We start from the raw sequence: 17,681 nt of genomic DNA, 5'->3' as shown, positions 1-17,681 counted from the left end.
AATCCACACTTGCTGCCTGAAGGCATCAATGTTGCCGGATTCGAGGTCCTCGTTATGTAATGAACGAGAGGAAAGGGCGTTAACCGAGGGGCCTGCTTTTGATTATTCGTATCATAAGAAGCGAAAAAACATAGGGGAAATGACTTGTACTTAATAATTGAAATAAAGAAATGATACATTAATGGAATTGAATAAGATGAAAACAATTTGCCGCAGTTTGGGAACAAATGCACGTCATATATACATATATATATATATATATATATATATATATATATATATATTGACACGTGTACTTATCTTTATCGGGCGACCACGTTTCGCCGCTTAACAACTGTAATCGCACAGCGACGGACGCGCCTGCATGTATCCGACGTTTCTGGAAAGTTAGCGATGATTCTACCCGGCTGTCTGTTGTCGCCGAACCTTATGTTATCTGATTTCATCGCCTGACGCGAATGGCGTAGAACATTGTGGAATACGCGCGGGTCCCAGCGATTAGTCTGGAACATTCGACGACTGCTGTATAAAAGCCGACGCGCTTGACCCGCTGAGCAGATTTTCGACGATCGCCGAGCGTGTTCGCCGCTATCGTTGTGCTATAAGTGTAGCCTGTTTTGTGGGCACAGGTTCGCCCAATAAAAGTTAGTTTTGTCGTTCACAGTACTGCTACTGTGTTATTCAACGTCATGACCACGTGACAATATATATATATATATATATATATATATATATATATATATATATATATATATATATATATATATATATATATATATATATATATATATATATATATATATATATATATATATATATACATATAGTGTTAATTCATGAGCCTACAGCACGAAATAAACGCTCAAGTAGAAAGAGACACCCTTGCGCTAGAGCTGCAATATTATAATAGTATTAAGTGTTGTAGGAGTGCAATCGCGAAAGCAGCAACAGGGAAGCAGTATGAGGAGCGGGTTCTAGATAATTTATTTGTCCATAATAGGAAACAATGCTCGAGTTTGTCGAAAATAAGCAAATGAGAAATTTATATGTTTTTTGAGCTTTTGATAAGTTACACTAAGGGCCAGGTCCTTGCATGTGTTACTTCGGCTTGGGACAGAATGCCTTAGACCATGCAAAGTATAATGTTTGCGTGAGCTGGAAGGCATGACTTAGTCCCTTTAATGAGCGGGCCAATTGAAAAACGCTTTACTCGTATCGGCCGTCCGAAAGCTCTGGCCCGTGTAGTTCTCTCATGTACACTAATCGCCTTTAATTTCCAACGACATGGAGCAATATGTCAATAGGTTCCGCATTGACAGAAATTCGAGACAGCGTCCATGCGTCCCACTGGCTGGTTACGTCATGCTGAGAATTTGAGCTCGCGTTTCAGCAAATTTGACATGGATTTCCCTGGGCCGTTCTCATTGCCCGAAACCGTTAACCTCTGCATCGCTGTTGCCGTGGTCTACCTGACGCAATAGAGTGAAATCCGGGTGCTCCCGCGAGACACTGCGAGTTACCTAGAAACTTTCATCGCCCATGGAATTATAGTCTGTCCCAGTTGCTTCAACACTCGTGTTGTTGCCAACTTTGATACGGCACTTGCAGCTCATATCAACCGCAATAAAAGTGACTCTAATTAATGTATTCCTACTTGACTTCAATGCGAAAACTTTGCGCTCTCTGTAATTAATTGTTACTTCCATGATACGCAACACCATACATTTTCACGCGTTCTTCGCAACTCTGCTTTATTCCACCTTATTCTACCCCGCTGTATTTTTGTGCCAGTCTTAATTCATCTTAATCCAACGGCAGCACTCGTTTTTGGCAGCACTTGTTGAGGACAACGCCGCCTTTGCTGCCTCATGGGCCATATAAATGTTCCGCATTAATAACGTAGAGCAGAGCGTCACTGCTTACGGCAAAGTCACAGCTTGCTATCACCAAACAAACGGTTCCCATAGTTTTTACAGAAAACATAACTAAGGTTGTTTTCATATATGTTCAAGTCGGCCTCAAGAAGAGGGACGGCGCGAATGCTTATGGATGTTCGGCTAACATCACTGTAGTTAAAGAAATAACCGACTTCAGTCTTCTCCGTTCGCTGAAATGTACGCGAGAGCACAATAGTGTTTAACACCATGCGAATGCTGCCGAGTTAGTTCGACGTGCTCACCGCCGTGGTGGCTTAGTGACTATCGCATTAGGCTGCTAAACAGAGCGTCGAGAGGTCAAATGCAGGCTGCGGCTGCTGCATTGCGATGTGGGCGAAATGAAAAGGGTCCATGTGTGCTCTGTATTTAGCGCACGGTAGTTTATCTCAGGTGGTCAAATTTACTCCCGAGTGCATCACTAAGCCACGCCACATTACGAGATCGTACCTTGTCATGTAAAACCCGAGAATTTATTTGAATTTCCCCGATGCGCCGCAGAATCTCGTCAGGTTGCGCGAATGCATATCATAACTAACCGCATGTCCGGCACATGTATGCTTATAGCCGTCGTAACCAACCGTTACTGAATCCAGAAGATATACCGCTGGGCGTCATTTGCGCTGTGATTAGAAGGCTGCGTTACTTCTATAAGGCTAGGCTGAAATAATAAAGCAAATCATGCAGAAGCTTACCAATAAAAAAGCTTCATCGAGTATATCTAAATGGAGATATTTGGATTTTTTAGATAATTGCAAAGCTTAAAAGAATGGCGATCCAGGTTAGAGAAGTTCAGAGTAACTTGTTTGAGATTCAGGTAAGGCGTAGGTAGCCAATCGACAAGACCAAGTATTTCAGACAGCGGGGAGATTTTTGTCAGGTTACATCAGAAGTTACATCGGAAAACGGTATTTGTCAGAAATACTGTGCTACTGCTGAAAAGAATCAGTGACTATGAGTACGGTCATTGCAAGTGCGTAATGCGTGACTACTTTCGCCAGCGTTGCCCGAGAGTTAACTCACGTCCACATGGATGTCCCGCAAGCAGAGCGTGGTGTTCACGTAGTGCTCCGTTGATTCAGGCAACAGCCAACGCCTCAGCTTGGCGTTCTCGTCATACCGCGATCCGTTGATGTCGTAGCCATGCATCATCTCGTGACCTATAATCTGGCACAAAAAGAGCAACAGAGACCACGTAGCCGATTTTGAATACTATTGGACAGTCAATAATGGTTATACCGTACGAGTTCACTCATTACAGGAGTATTAAGATCAGCAGCCACCTGGCAATATGGCTGGACTTTTCGTTATCCAAAGAGTTGGTAAATGTGGCTTTGGCGCTTTCGGATGGCCGACTTACCTGTTCACAGCGTTGGAAATGTGGTGTGTATGGAATCAATGAGTCTGAAGATTCTATAGTGCTTGAAATCAAGGAGCACTTAAGAGTACAGCCACTCCGAACAGCCACTCCGATTCTGGAATGGCCCGCTTGTTATGAAAGCACTTCAGTACGATACCGCTCGAGATTTTCAATCCGCCGCAGAGCCCAGAATGCTGTCATCTCTTTGGGGGGTGTATGAGCAACAGTACGTTTGCTATCTCTAGCACAAGATCTTCCAACAAGGGAACACATGCATTCGGAATGATAAAGGCGCACGTGTAGCTAATTGCAAGACTAAAGGATGATTGTATTGCCACCACCATTTCCCTCATCCTATTTATTTCTGTTTTGTGTATGTTCAAAAGACCTGGCACCACCTATTTCGCTTTTCGCATATATTTCACTTGAACACCTCGAAAGTCGCACGGCAAGTGCAGAAACGAGCGAAGTATTCGGCCTTTTGAAACATGAAGTGTCATACTTGGCTTTAGTTAACCTATGCAAAAAGAACTGTTCCTTCTTCGCAGGACTCACAATTTGGCGAGTATCCCATCGTACCAATACATATGCTCACCAAGCCGAGGGTACCGTAGTTAAAGGCAGCAGGACCGTCAGTAAAAAGGGTGTTGAGGAGCAGAATCGATGGAAGGACGAACAGTCTGTTGAACTCGGGCGAGTAAAACGCCCTCATCTCAGTCTGCAGATTGAGCAGCATCGTACTGTCGGTCGAAGCTTGGTGAATGGATGCTGCTGCGGCCTCCCGCCAAGATTTAAAGAAACGGTCAGTGGGCAAGTCTGGAATGCTCGCTGTCGAGAGATGGATCATTCATAAGACAGCGAAGACGTATAATATGTTCTTTCTTGCGTTAGCAGAAATTTTGAAATGGCATCTGGCATGCAGCACAATGTACTAGTTGACATCATTTACTTTAAGACGCTGACATTATTTGTGGTATGAAAATTCATATTCGTCTAATTACGAAAATTCTGCTAAGAAGTATTTAAACCTATATATTGACACGTGTACTTATCTTTATCGGGCGACCACGTTTCGCCGCTTAACAACTGTAATCGTACAGCGACGGACGCGCCTGCATGTATCCGACGTTTCTGGAAAGTTATCGATGCTTCTACCCGGCTGTCTGTTGTCGCCGAACCTTGTGTTATCTGATTTCATCGCGTAACGCGAATGATGTAGAACTTTGTGGAAGGCACGCGGGTCCAAACGATTAGTCTGGAACATTCGACGACTGCTCTATAAAAGCCGACGCGCTTGACCCGCTGATCAGATTTCCGACGATCGCAGACCTTGTTCGCCGCTATCGTTGTGCTATAAGTGTAGCCTGTTCTTGTGGGCACAGGTTCGCCCAATAAAACTTAGTTTTTGCCTTTCACAGTATCGCTACTGTGTTCTTAACGTCACCACCACGTGACATCTGGTGGAGGTGCTTTTGGTCCATGTACCGGACGCCCCCGACAAGCCGTGATCCAAGCCCGGACCGTAAAGAGAGCACCAACGTAGTCACGGACCATCGAGTAAGCCGTCGTCTACAACAGCTGCCCCCGGAACACGGACTTCTACCTGAGAAGACCAAGAAGATCGTGGCCAAGACAAACCCAATGGCTGCCCCAGCGACCCCCGTTGTCCTGCAACAACCTCGGGACCCACCGACCTTCCATGGAGCAGCAACTGAAGACCCGGAATCCTGGCTGGAGACGTACGAGCGAATCACGACTTTCAACAACTGGGACTCCGACGACAAGTTGCGGCATGTATACTTCGCCCTAGAAGACGCCGCGAGAACGTGGTTCGAGAACAGGGAGTCGACATTGACAACATGGGACCTGTTCCGTACCGGATTCCTGCGCACCTTTACAAGCATCGTGCGCAAGGAAAGGGCCGAAGCTATGCTGGACGCCCGAGTGCAGCTACCTAACGAGAACGTCGCCATATTCACGGAAGAAATGAACCGCGTGTTCCGCCACGCCGACGCGGATATGCCCGAAGAGAAGAAAGTCCGCCTTCTCATGCGTGGCGTGAAGGAAGAACTTTTCGGCGCAATGATACGAAGTCCACCGAAGACCGTAGAAGAGTTTCTTCACGAGGCCACCAGCATCGAGAAGACACTCGAAATGCGGAACCGGCAATTCAACCGCCGCACAAACTCTACCAACTACACAGGAATTCAGTCACTGGCCACCGACGACCTGCGCGAGACTATCCGAGCGGTCGTGCGGGAGGAACTACAAAAGCTGTTCCCGTCACAGCAGCCTCAAGTGGCTTCGATTGCCGACGCCGTACGTGAGGAGCTCCAACAACAACTCGGAGTAGCCCCTGAATCGCCACAGCCTCAGCCGCAAGCGATGACATACGCCGCTGTAGCCCGCCGTCACGTTCCCCCTCCGCGCCCACGGCAGGACCCAGTGACGACACAGTTCCGTCGTCCACCACCAACCCCGCCGCCAGCACGCCAACCCGTCACCCCACGCGGCATTCCAAGGAAGACTGACGTTTGGCGCGCCCCTGACCATCGCCCGCTTTGCTATCACTGCGGAGAAGCCGGGCACATCTACCGCCGATGCCCATACCGGGAGATGGGACTCCGAGGGTTCGCCGTGAACGCGCCGCGACCACAGATTGGCGAACGACCTCGCGATATCGCCGACTACCTCGCCGCCACTCAGTGGAGCCCTCGACGACCGTCCCGTTCGCCGTCACCAGGCCGTTACCTGTCGCCGCAGCGCCGACCATACACTGGCCCAGCCCGGGGCCGGTCTGCGAGCCCATATCCGGAAAACTAAAAGCAGCAACCGATGGAGGTGCGGTTGCTGTTCGTCGAACTGACGAAGATCCTCCGACGCCGACGGAGACGCCGAAGAGACCATCTCCACGACATAATAATGACACGCCGCCGTCCCGACGAAGTCAGAAAGCCAAGACTACACCGACAAAAGACTACGTGACGACGCGACGTTCCAGCTTCAGTTTAACGCGACGCAGCCGTGATCCGACGCCAAGACCTAACTGCAACGCCAAACAAAGAACCACCGGCCTCGACGTGCTTCTCGACGGCCACGCAGTTACCGCCTTAGTGGACACAGGGGCCGATTACTCCGTAATGAGTGGACACATCGCCGCCCAGTTGAAGAAGGTTAAGACCGCATGGAAAGGCCCTCAAATTCGGACCGCTGGAGGACACCTCATCACGCCGACTGGAATATGCACGGCAAGAATAACCATTCATAACCGGACTTACCCTGCCACCTTCGTTATCCTCCAACAGTGTTCACGAGACGTCATTCTCGGTATGGACTTCCTGAACCAACACGGCGCAATCATCGACCTGCAGTCGAAGTCTATAACGCTGTCGGAAGATAAAGCGACACCGCCGGAGAGCGCTCGTAGTCGCCACGCCTTGAGTGTGCTCGAAGATCAAGTGAGCATCCCGCCTCGCTCCAGCATTGTTATTTCGGTCGGCACAGAAACACCCGCTGACGTAGAAGGCGTCATCGAAGGCGACCAACGTCTATTGCTAGACCGTGAAATTTGCGTCGCAAGAGGGATCGCTCGACTGCATGGAGGGAAAACTGAAGTGTTGCTGACAAACTTCAGCCAGGAGTTCAAGCACATCAACAAGGGCACGACGATCGCGTACATCGAAGAAATTCTGGAAACCAGTAATGCGTTTGTCCTCTCGGATTCCGCCGCATCTGCCCCGACGACCATGGTTCCCGAACCAAACTACGACATTAATCCAAGTCTCCCCATGGGCAAGCAGCAACAGCTCAGAAGTCTGCTCCGACGATACAAAGCCTGCTTTTCGACATCATCGAGGATTCGACAAACACCAGTCGCCAAGCATCGCATAATCACCGAGGAGTGCACTCGACCACTCCGCCATAGCCCTTACCGAGTTTCGCCGCGAGAACGTGAAGCTATAAGAGAACAAGTCGACGAAATGCTGCGCGACGACATCATCCAGCCGTCGAAAAGCCCGTGGGCGTCCCCTGTTGTCCTGGTGAAGAAAAAGGACGGAACCCTACGATTCTGCGTCGATTATCGTCGTCTGAACAAGATCACGAAGAAGGACGTATACCCCCTCCCACGGATAGACGACGCATTGGATCGGCTCTGCAACGCTAAATACTTCTCGTCGATGGACCTCAAGTCTGGCTATTGGCAAATAGAAGTCGACGAAAGAGATCGCGAAAAGACCGCCTTCATCACCCCGGACGGCCTCTACGAGTTCAAGGTTATGCCATTTGGACTGTGCTCGGCGCCCGCAACGTTAAAATTAAATTATGGGGTTTTACGTGCCAAAACCACTTTCTGATTATGAGGCACGCCGTAGTGGAGGACTCCGGAAATTTCGACCACCTGGGGTTCTTTAACGTGCACCTAAATCTAAGTACACGGGTGTTTTCGCATTTCGCCCCCAACGAAATGCGGCCGCCGTGGCCGGGATTCGATCCCGCGAACTCGTGCTCAGCAGCCTAACACCATAGCCACTGAGCAACCACGGCGGGTGCCCGCAACGTTCCAACGGGTGATGGACACGGTTTTAGCAGGATTGAAGTGGCAGACCTGTCTCGTTTACTTGGATGACGTCGTTGTCTTCGCCGGCAATTTCGGCGATCACCTTAGGCGGCTTGCAACCGTACTAGAGGCCATCATGTCATCAGGACTTACTCTGAAGCCGGAAAAGTGCCACTTCGCTTACCAGGAGCTTCTATTTTTAGGCCACGTCATCAGCAAATCTGGAGTCCGCCCCGACCCGCAGAAGACAGCTGCCATCGCAAAGTTCCCGCAGCCCATCGACAAGAAGGCAGTGCGTAGATTCCTTGGCATGTGTGCCTACTACAGGCGCTTTGTCAAGGACTTTTCACGCATCGCGGAGCCGCTAACCCATCTAACCAAATGTGATGTCGAGTTCAAGTGGGAAACGCCGCAGGCCGACGCATTTGAAGAACTCAAACGACGCATGCAGTCGCCGCCCGTACTTGCGCACTTCGACGAGCACGCCGATACCGAAGTTCACACTGACGCCAGTAGCCTAGGCCTCGGTGCCGTCCTAGTCGAGAGAAAAGATGGACATGAACACGTGATAGCTTACGCTAGCCGGTCGTTGTCAAAAGCGGAAGGCAATTATTCTAAACCGAAAAGGAATGCCTCGCCATCGTTTGGGCTACAGCGAAATTTCGCCCTTACCTATATGGCAGGCCATTCAAAGTAGTCAGCGACCATCACGCGTTGTGTTGGCTAGCTAACTTAAAGAACCCTTCAGGACGGCTGGCACGGTGGAGCCTCAGACTACAAGAATATGACATCACTGTAACATACAAGTCCGGACGAAAACACTCAGATGCCGATTGCCTATCACGCGCCCCCATTGACCCGCCGCCGCAAGATGAGGATGACGACGCCTTCCTTGGCATAATAAGCGCGGAAGATTTCGCCGAACAACAACGAGGGGACCCGGAGCTAAAAGCCCTAGTCGAGTATTTGGAAGGGCACACCGACGTTGTCCCTAGGGCATTTAAGCGTGGATTATCTTCGTTCACGCTTCAAAACAACCTACTCGTGAAGAAGAACTTCTCACCAGTCCGCGCCAACTACATTCTTGTTGTTCCGTCGGCGCTGCGTCCAGAAGTACTGCACGCCCTACATGACGATCCGACCGCTGGCCGCACCTAACCTCACGATTACTGGCCGCACCTAACCGCCGATGTCGCCCGTTACGTCAAGACATGCCGAGACTGTCAGCGACGCAAGACACCACCGACAAGGCCAGCGGGATTACTACAGCCGATCAAGCCTCCTCACCGACCTTTTCAGCAGATCGGGATGGACTTGTTGGGACCGTTTCCGACATCAAATTCCGGAAATAAGTGGATCGTCGTAGCGACAGACTATCTCACCCGCTTCGCTGAAACTAAAGCTCTACCGAAAGGCAGCGCAGCCGAAGTGGCGAAATTTTTCGTCGAGAACATCCTGCTGCGACATGGTGCTCCAGAAGTCCTCATCACCGACAGAGGAACGGCTTTTACAGCAGAGCTCACGCAAGCCATTCTGCAATACAGCCAGACAAGCCACAGGAGGACAACTGCCTACCATCCGCAGACGAATGGTCTCACGGAGCGCCTGAACAAGACCCTCGCCGGCATGCTAGCAATGTACGTCGACGTCGAACACAAGACGTGGGACGCGGTCCTGCCGTACGTAACCTTTGCGTACAACACGGCGGTGCAAGAAACAACACAGGTCACGCCGTTCAAGCTGGTCTACGGCAGGAACCCGACGACGACGCTTGACGCCATGCTGCCGCACGTAACTGACCAAGAGAATGTTGACGTCGCTACCTATCTCCAGCGCGCCGAAGAAGCCCGACAGCTCGCCCGTCTGCGAATCAAGAGCCAGCAGAGGACCGACAGCCGACACTACAACCTCCGACGACGCTTCGTCGAGTACCAGCCTGGCGACCGTGTTTGGGTCTGGACCCCGATACGCCGACGAGGACTCAGTGAGAAACTACTCCGACGCTATTTCGGACCCTACAAGGTCATCCGACGTATTGGCGCTCTGGACTATGAGGTCGTGCCAGACGGCATTTCGCATTCACAGCGGCGCCGCGCACGATCTGAAGTGGTCCACGTGGTGCGCCTTAAACCCTTTTACGGACGCTGACGAACTTCGTCATTTTTGTTCTTTTCTTTGCTACGAGTGCTTTTGTTTATTAACTTCGTTTGTTTGCAGCATCGAGTCGATGCTTTTTAAGAGGGGGGTATTGACACGTGTACTTATCTTTATCGGGCGACCACGTTTCGCCGCTTAACAACTGTAATCGCACAGCGACGGACGCGCCTGCATGTATCTGACGTTTCTGGAAAGTTATCGATGCTTCTACCCGGCTGTCTGTTGTCGCCGAACCTTGTGTTATCTGATTTCATCGCGTAACGCGAATGATGTAGAACTTTGTGGAAGGCACGCGGGTCCAAACGATTAGTCTGGAACATTCGACGACTGCTCTATAAAAGCCGACGCGCTTGACCCGCTGATCAGATTTCCGACGATCGCAGACCTTGTTCGCCGCTATCGTTGTGCTATAAGTGTAGCCTGTTCTTGTGGGCACAGGTTCGCCCAATAAAACTTAGTTTTTGCCTTTCACAGCATCGCTACTGTGTTCTTAACGTCACCACCACGTGACAATATTTAAGGCACCTGTCGTAATGAACCAGCCGTAGCTGGTGAGTATGCAGGGCATGCGCACGCGGAACAAATTTTGAAACCGGCACGTTACCAGTTATGTGTTCCCATTTTTCGCCACAAAATACATTGGCGTTCCACGTATTGCATTTGCTCGATGGAAATCGAATAAGACATTGTGCCAGAAGAGTGGTTCATAATCATACTTTATCATATGTTTGAAAAATGTACCAGAAACACCTATTACACCTGACTAACGGATAGGTGTACCAGTCGTCACGATAAAAGGGCGTTCGACTCTGCGTCACATTCGTCGGTGATTCGTGAAGCACAGTACATCCGTGGGACCGGTCGTACCCCTAATCTCATCCAGTTATTTATTAAACAGGCAGTACATTGCAGTCAAAATTGGTTCTACATTGAGCCTCAAAAGCGAAAGAATTTTTGGAACACCAGAGTTAGCGTAACTGATAATTGAGAAGACCAGTGAAAAAAAGACGCATACACGAAGAAAAGAAGAGACACCATAACGCTGGTGGCTGGAGCGGTATTGCCACCAACTTTGTTTATAGTAATTATGGCGGTGGCTCTCCCCTCTCGATTTACGGTGATCATCGGCGTGAGGGTGAGGTTCCCAATTTTTCACAATGCGTCGTCTTCCAAATTCTACGTAACAGCAAACTGCATCCGTGTCGAATAGCACAAGGCCTCGCTCTTCCCCAATGAACGTTCTTGAAATATGTGTGGACGGAATTGGCTGCGCCTGCACTAGTCGATAAAGGATCCGCCGTTTCTGTAATTACAGAAAAACTTTGTCCCTCGTTAAAAAAATAATGTCACCTTTGTCTGCACTGTCGCTCTGCACAGCAAGCGCACAACCCATTACCCCTGTCTCTGCATGTACTGCCCGCGTCGCCATTCAATGACTCACAAACACAGTAGAGTTTGTTGTTCCGTCAGCATGTTCATATGATATCATCTTGGGGTGGCACTTACTTTCCAATCAGAAGGCTGTTATTGGCAAATATCATGCCGAAGTCAACTTTTCGAAGCTAGGTCACGCCCAAATCGGGGATCCTGACGATCCCTATCGTCAGGCTCATCCAGGATATGTAGGATATATACAATCGCTACGAAGTGCTGACACGTGTATACTTCAGACAAACCGGCAGATGCGTGAACACATGATTAAGCGAACACCTGCCGAGTTTAAAAGGACACCTCAGCACGCATTCGTTCTGCCATTGCAACGAGTGTGCGTGTAAACGCTGCTCCGACAACACTGCAATTCTATTTAGGCGTTTTAATAAACTATCAAGGGAAATCGTAGAAGCTCTTTGCATTCCATAGCAACAAGAAAATTGCTATGTTAGATACAGAAATACTGCTACTTTCCTCGTATCTACATATTTCCACACAATTCACGTGATAGCTATGTGCGCCCTGCATGGAATCCTGAGATCTTTTGCAAGGATCTCTAAAATCCTTAAGTCTCATGTTCCCGAATAAAAAAGCAAGTTGTTAGGAAGCACGCAGCCTTGTGCGTCTTCGTCCCCGCTTGCGTAGCTCAAAGTTTCCCGATGAAGCGCTGCATACAAGGCAGGGTAATCAACACGTTCCAATTTGCCATTGTGTACTGTATCGCATGGCAACACAGGGCAAAATGTTAAACTGCATGACGCATTGTCTCTTTGTCCCGCGTCTAGAAGAAAAAAACAAAAACAAGCAGCTGTAATAAAACCTCAGCTTTCGTCCGCGTAAACAATGCATCCTTTACATAAAACGCGGCTTCCCTCGAAAGTATACTTTGAGTAGCAGACGGACCTCGACGTAAAACGTACGCAAAATGACGAAAGTCTGCAGGTTTTCGTCTTACAGCTGCAAGCCTGGATGTTTCAAGCTTTGATGTAGACGTTGAAGTCACTCGCTCCTTATGCAATCGTCGACTAATATTCAGCACCTTAAAACTTCAGTGATGCATCCAATGTATTTAACAAAAACACGTTCAATATTACGCTGAACGCATAGCTGTATTAGATAGAGGCCCACACTTCAATAAGCGGATCAGTTCAAATTTCAATCACGTGAATCCTCGAATTCTGGAAAGTGTTTTACTGATGTTGAGATATTGAACGGGAGTTTGACCAACGGTGCCTAAATAATTCCTGAGCAAAAGCAACAAGATTCCAAGGCCGGGCCACTAGTCAGCCGGTTCGATATACGAAGTACATTCTCGCTGAGGCGCAGAACCTGACAATTAAGGCAACGCAAGCACGCCGGTAACGTCAGGACATTGGCGTCATTTAAGGTCAACAAAAGTAACACAGTTGGACAGAACTGTCCGTATTTATCGGATTTTTATTCTGATCCAATGGGTGCGTCACATGTGTTGAAGGCTAGATACTTACCGTAATATTTCTCCACGTAGGCGGCATCCAGCAGCCCTCCAAGTGCACCAATGTGTGACCGCATATTCGAAATTTTTCGTAGGGCGCTTTCCCGTACTGACCCCGTCATCCACGTTGATGAACGGAATGCGGCTTGATAGGCCTTGCGAATGTTAGAAGCCATTTCATTGGCCTCGATGAATGTCTTTTCGCTGACCACTGATTGTTCGGCACAATAACAGAAAGAAAAATAAAAACACGATTACGTTGAACAGTTCCGAGCATCTGACACATTCCCTGCTACAGCAGGTAGAAATCAAGGTCTGCTAGTGCAAAGAAACTCTCGTTCGATGATGTCAGTCTTTGTAACTTTGTCCAATATTGTGCGTACGTTGTGCAAGCTTGCGCAAACGTCCTGCAAAGTTTGTTAAGCCTACATGTTCTCCATTCCGGCTATCTACAATATACAATGTTAGTGAACTTTATAATAGTTCTTGGGCTAGTCAATCTTTAACAGTTAGTGGTTGTTGGGCAGTTGTTGGTTAAACATATTGCAGAAAGAAAGCGCTGAATTGGTGCTAAAATAAAAGAACAAACAAGAGATGCGCTCACTTGCAACTGAGGCGCAAGTGAACTTCCGCGCTCCCGCTTTTGAAGGTAGTCAACTTTCGCTTGCGATAAGGCCATGGCCACATAAAGCGAATATTTCTTTGTATCTTGATTCGACATGTCACTCTTGCAATTTTCATACAGGGGAGATGATGTGATAGGGAAAGATGACGTAACAAGGGAAAGAAACAGCGCTTGCGCGTAAACTGAAGATATGGTACGGTACGATTCTGGCTACTTCTGAAAACTCAATATGATGCACATTTGCTAAGCGGACAAATGACACAGGCCGTGAAGACGCAAAGCTGCTTTAAACATCATAGGGTCTAAGCGACACTATGGAAGCGGTCGCACGTCAAATCAACATTTCAGCGCAACCCTCTGTATATTGACGGCTATAGCTTTGCTCCCGATCGCGAGTTAAAAATCGACCATGGAATCCGGATTTCGAAGGAAGTGAAATACAAAAACGCTAGTGCACTTAGTCTTAGGTGCAGGTTAAAGAAGATCAAGGTGTGAAAATTCATCCGGTGTCCGCCACTATGGCATGCCTGATAATTCTATTGTGATGTTGGAATGTACAGCCCATGAATTTAATTAAAGTTCAACAATTCTGTCATGATGCTAGGTGCCACGTGCGGCAATAATATTACTTTATATATTCTTAGAGATTATGAACAATGCTACATAACAACTCCTCCTTATGTGCTGAATGTACTACGCAGACAGACAGCAGTGGTGCACGCAAGGTAACATTTAGCATTAACTCGCCACTCTAGTAAGCACTGAAGAAATTGCTCGTTCACTGTCAATCTCCCCGGTAATTATCATCAAGTAAGACAAATAGCACAATAAACAAAGCTTCGCTTACATTGACTTCACCAATGGGGTGGATCTACGTATTTTTTGCGCGTATGTTCTGGTTGACTGTTTCTCAACCAATGCCCGAGCCAATTATTAAATTTGTTAATGTAATCCGTTTCCCCTCAAATATCAGCGTACCCGCCTTGAGCTCCACCCTCTGCAGTTCAGGAAACACAAATGTCCATTTGGTAATGTTGATTTTGAACCACAAAGCGAGTAGGTGGATGTCCACTAGTAAGCCATGGCCTTGTCGGCGCCTAGCCATCTGCGGTGCTCAGCAAGAGAACCACTGGTCAAGAAATATATTTACAAAGACCTTGCAATTGAAACAGTTCTGTAGATGATTTCAACGGGTCCAGTAAGAAACGCCTATGTTTTACGAATACTCCTAACATATTACTGATGACCTGGAAGCGCTTCGGCTTGTCGTAGCATTTCACAAAGTGATGGGCGTTAAATTAGTGCAACATTGAGGCCTTGAAGAGGCGAACAGTTCGCCAACGTAGGAAGCCTTGGTATAGCGCGCATGTTCCGACAAAGGGGCTTTTCTTAGCCAGCATTTCATATTGTTTTAGGGGCTTCAGAAAGGGCATTCCTTAAAGAAAGGGCAAAAGAAAGCATAACATCAAAAAACGCATGCTTCCGACATGGACACGAAATATTACAGATATAACTAAGTGCCAACATAATGCCAGCAGAAAACGCGAAATTTAAATAAAACATCGAAGGCAGAAAAAGTTAGGGAGACCGATATGTTGTGGATGTCTGTCTAATGGGGAGTACTTATGATTTGCAGGGAATTAGTGTATGGAAAATGTGGGTATCGGCTAGCGAACGGCCACATAAAAACGAAAGTCGCAGTGATTATATAACGTAAATAGGACAGAATATTCGTAATCGAAATATGTCTGATTGAAAGTAAACTAGAACGACGCGGCACATACCCATTCGCAACGGTGGAACGTAATTATAGACTGCAGTACCGCCAGCATTAGCTCACGTAAGCGGTTAGACACCTCGCCTACCCTAAATAAAAATGACTGCAGTCAGAAAGCAATGCTTCACATTTAAATTTCAGAGACAAGTAATTATTTGAGTAAATAGGCAGGGTCCCCTCATTATCATCGGGATATATCCCCTGATAATTATACCTGATGAATTATTTCGTTATACTGCGGCAGTAGGTGAGGAACGGTGCAAGATGAACAGGCTATATACAAAATACATCACGTAAATAAAAATAAAAAAGGTAATATCTCTCCATACTCAACGCACGTTTTGGAATCAACATGCAAGGAAACGTTATTCAGAGGAACAAAGGAGGGGAGAATTTGTTAGTTTCTGTCGTATTGCACTATCGCTGCGTCATCCCGAAAGCCCTCGCCCAAACCACAGCATCCATGTTGCAAGATGTCCAAAGGCCGCTCCTTCGCATCTGCTCGGGTGCTCACGCACGCGCTCCCGTGCACCCGTGCTATACGCAATGTGTCACAGCTGGCGGTCATCTGAAACTGCTATTCGGAATAGGCACAACTGAAGCATACATGCTACTCTGGCCTAATGGCTGGAGCATCGGACGGCTGAACTATGGCACCGAGGCTCAATACCACCATCGGGCACTTTGATTGAATGTTTCTGTTTAAGTGTCAGGCTATTCGGCAATATAGCAGGCAGGCAGCGCCAAGCAACAACGGTTAGGAAAGCTCTGAAAGGAACCTTCTTATTACAAAGCACATAGGTCTTCACAAACCCTTTGCCTACTGCATGTTAGAAAAGAAAAAAAAAAGGGTAGATCTCTTCGTACTTGGTCAATCGCAAAAACGGAAATGACGTGACCATATTGCCATCACGTCCTTCCCGCTTTTAAACCACTAACGGGGCGCCGAACGTCCAGAAGCTTCGTGGGCGCTGTCGCTCGAGCGCTTTCCAAAGAGAGAGAGAGAAAACATTTCTTTATAAGGAGATGGGTTGATTTCCACGTAGGGTGGAGCCCTTAGTTCAGGGCCCTGTTGGCTCGCACTACTCGGCGTGCCCGCCAGTCAGCCGTCGCTGCTCTTGCGGGTGTAAGCTGGTCAGCGCAGTCTGTCAGGAGGAAGGTAAAGAGGAAGGAATAGGGGAGTAACCACGATATTGTGGGCGCTCCAAGGTGCAAGGATATGATGTGGGCTTTGCTAGACAGTAGGGACATGTTTTCGTTTCAGGCATGTAAATGAATAAAAACAAGAGCCTCGTAGAACGAGGGATATTGTATGGGGTGGAAGAGGTGAAAATAAAAGAGGCAGAGAAATGAATTAGTTTTACGCTGTCGTCACGCAACGGCATCTTATCGGTTAAGGAATTTATGTTGTGGGGGGGAGTATACCCTGCTGTCTTTGTAATGTTGTAGAGTTTCAGTGTAGTACAGTGGTTCTGTCGGTGCGTCTTCTGGGTTGGACAGCTCTTCCAATGCCACGTCGGTGTATAGAACCGGTATTTTCCATGCGTCATCGCCAAAGAGCAGAGTCAGGCCTTGTGCTCTTGCCTCTCTTCGGCCGTCATGATGGTCAGGGTGCATATTCCGGGGAATCGGGGCCACGTGAATTTTGTCACGAATGCTAATCGGTAGTAGTGTGCGGACTTCCTGTTTTGGTTTTCTTGGTGTTTGGTATCCTAGCAGGGATAGCATGAGGTACCCTTGCATTGTTCGTCGGAGACGCTGCAATTAGCTGTTAAGATGGCCTTCGACTAGCTCGCGGATGGTGCTGTGCAGCCTGAGTCATAGTAGGAGCTGCGTGGACGCTTGTTGGGGTAGTCCCAGCGCTGGCTTTCGTGCTGTATGAAGGAGGGTGCCCATCTGGTACATTTCGGTCCGAGTCAGGTTATGATAAGTGAGGTGGCAGGTTAATCTGCGACTTATGAGGGCTCTCACGATTCGCAGTACATCTTTTTCTTGGAGTCCTTGCAGGCGGTTTGTAATGCGCTTTACCATGTGCGACACTTGGGTGATTTGTTGGCGGAGTATGTGTAGGGTATGTGTGGCCTTCCCGTTGTGTTGTATGTGAAGGCCTTATACACGTAGTAATGACGTTGCCATTGAGATGCAATGTGATGACTGGTGGAATACCGGCCTTATTGCGTTTTTTTTAATACAAGCAGGAGCTCAGACTTCTGAGCAGCGCAAGTGAGTCCTCCGGCTGTTGCACACCCTTGTACTGTATATACTGCTCCCTGTAGTGTGTGTTGAATGACGCCATCCGACCCTGTGGTCATCCAGATTGTTACATCATCGGCAAACAAGGCATGTTGCACGTTCGGAAGTTTGT

The sequence above is a fragment of the Dermacentor andersoni genome, chromosome 3 (assembly GCF_023375885.2).
Source record: "Dermacentor andersoni chromosome 3, qqDerAnde1_hic_scaffold, whole genome shotgun sequence".
NCBI classification, from domain to species: Eukaryota; Metazoa; Arthropoda; class Arachnida; order Ixodida; family Ixodidae; genus Dermacentor; species Dermacentor andersoni.
Note: the sequence above shows the minus strand (reverse complement) of the source record.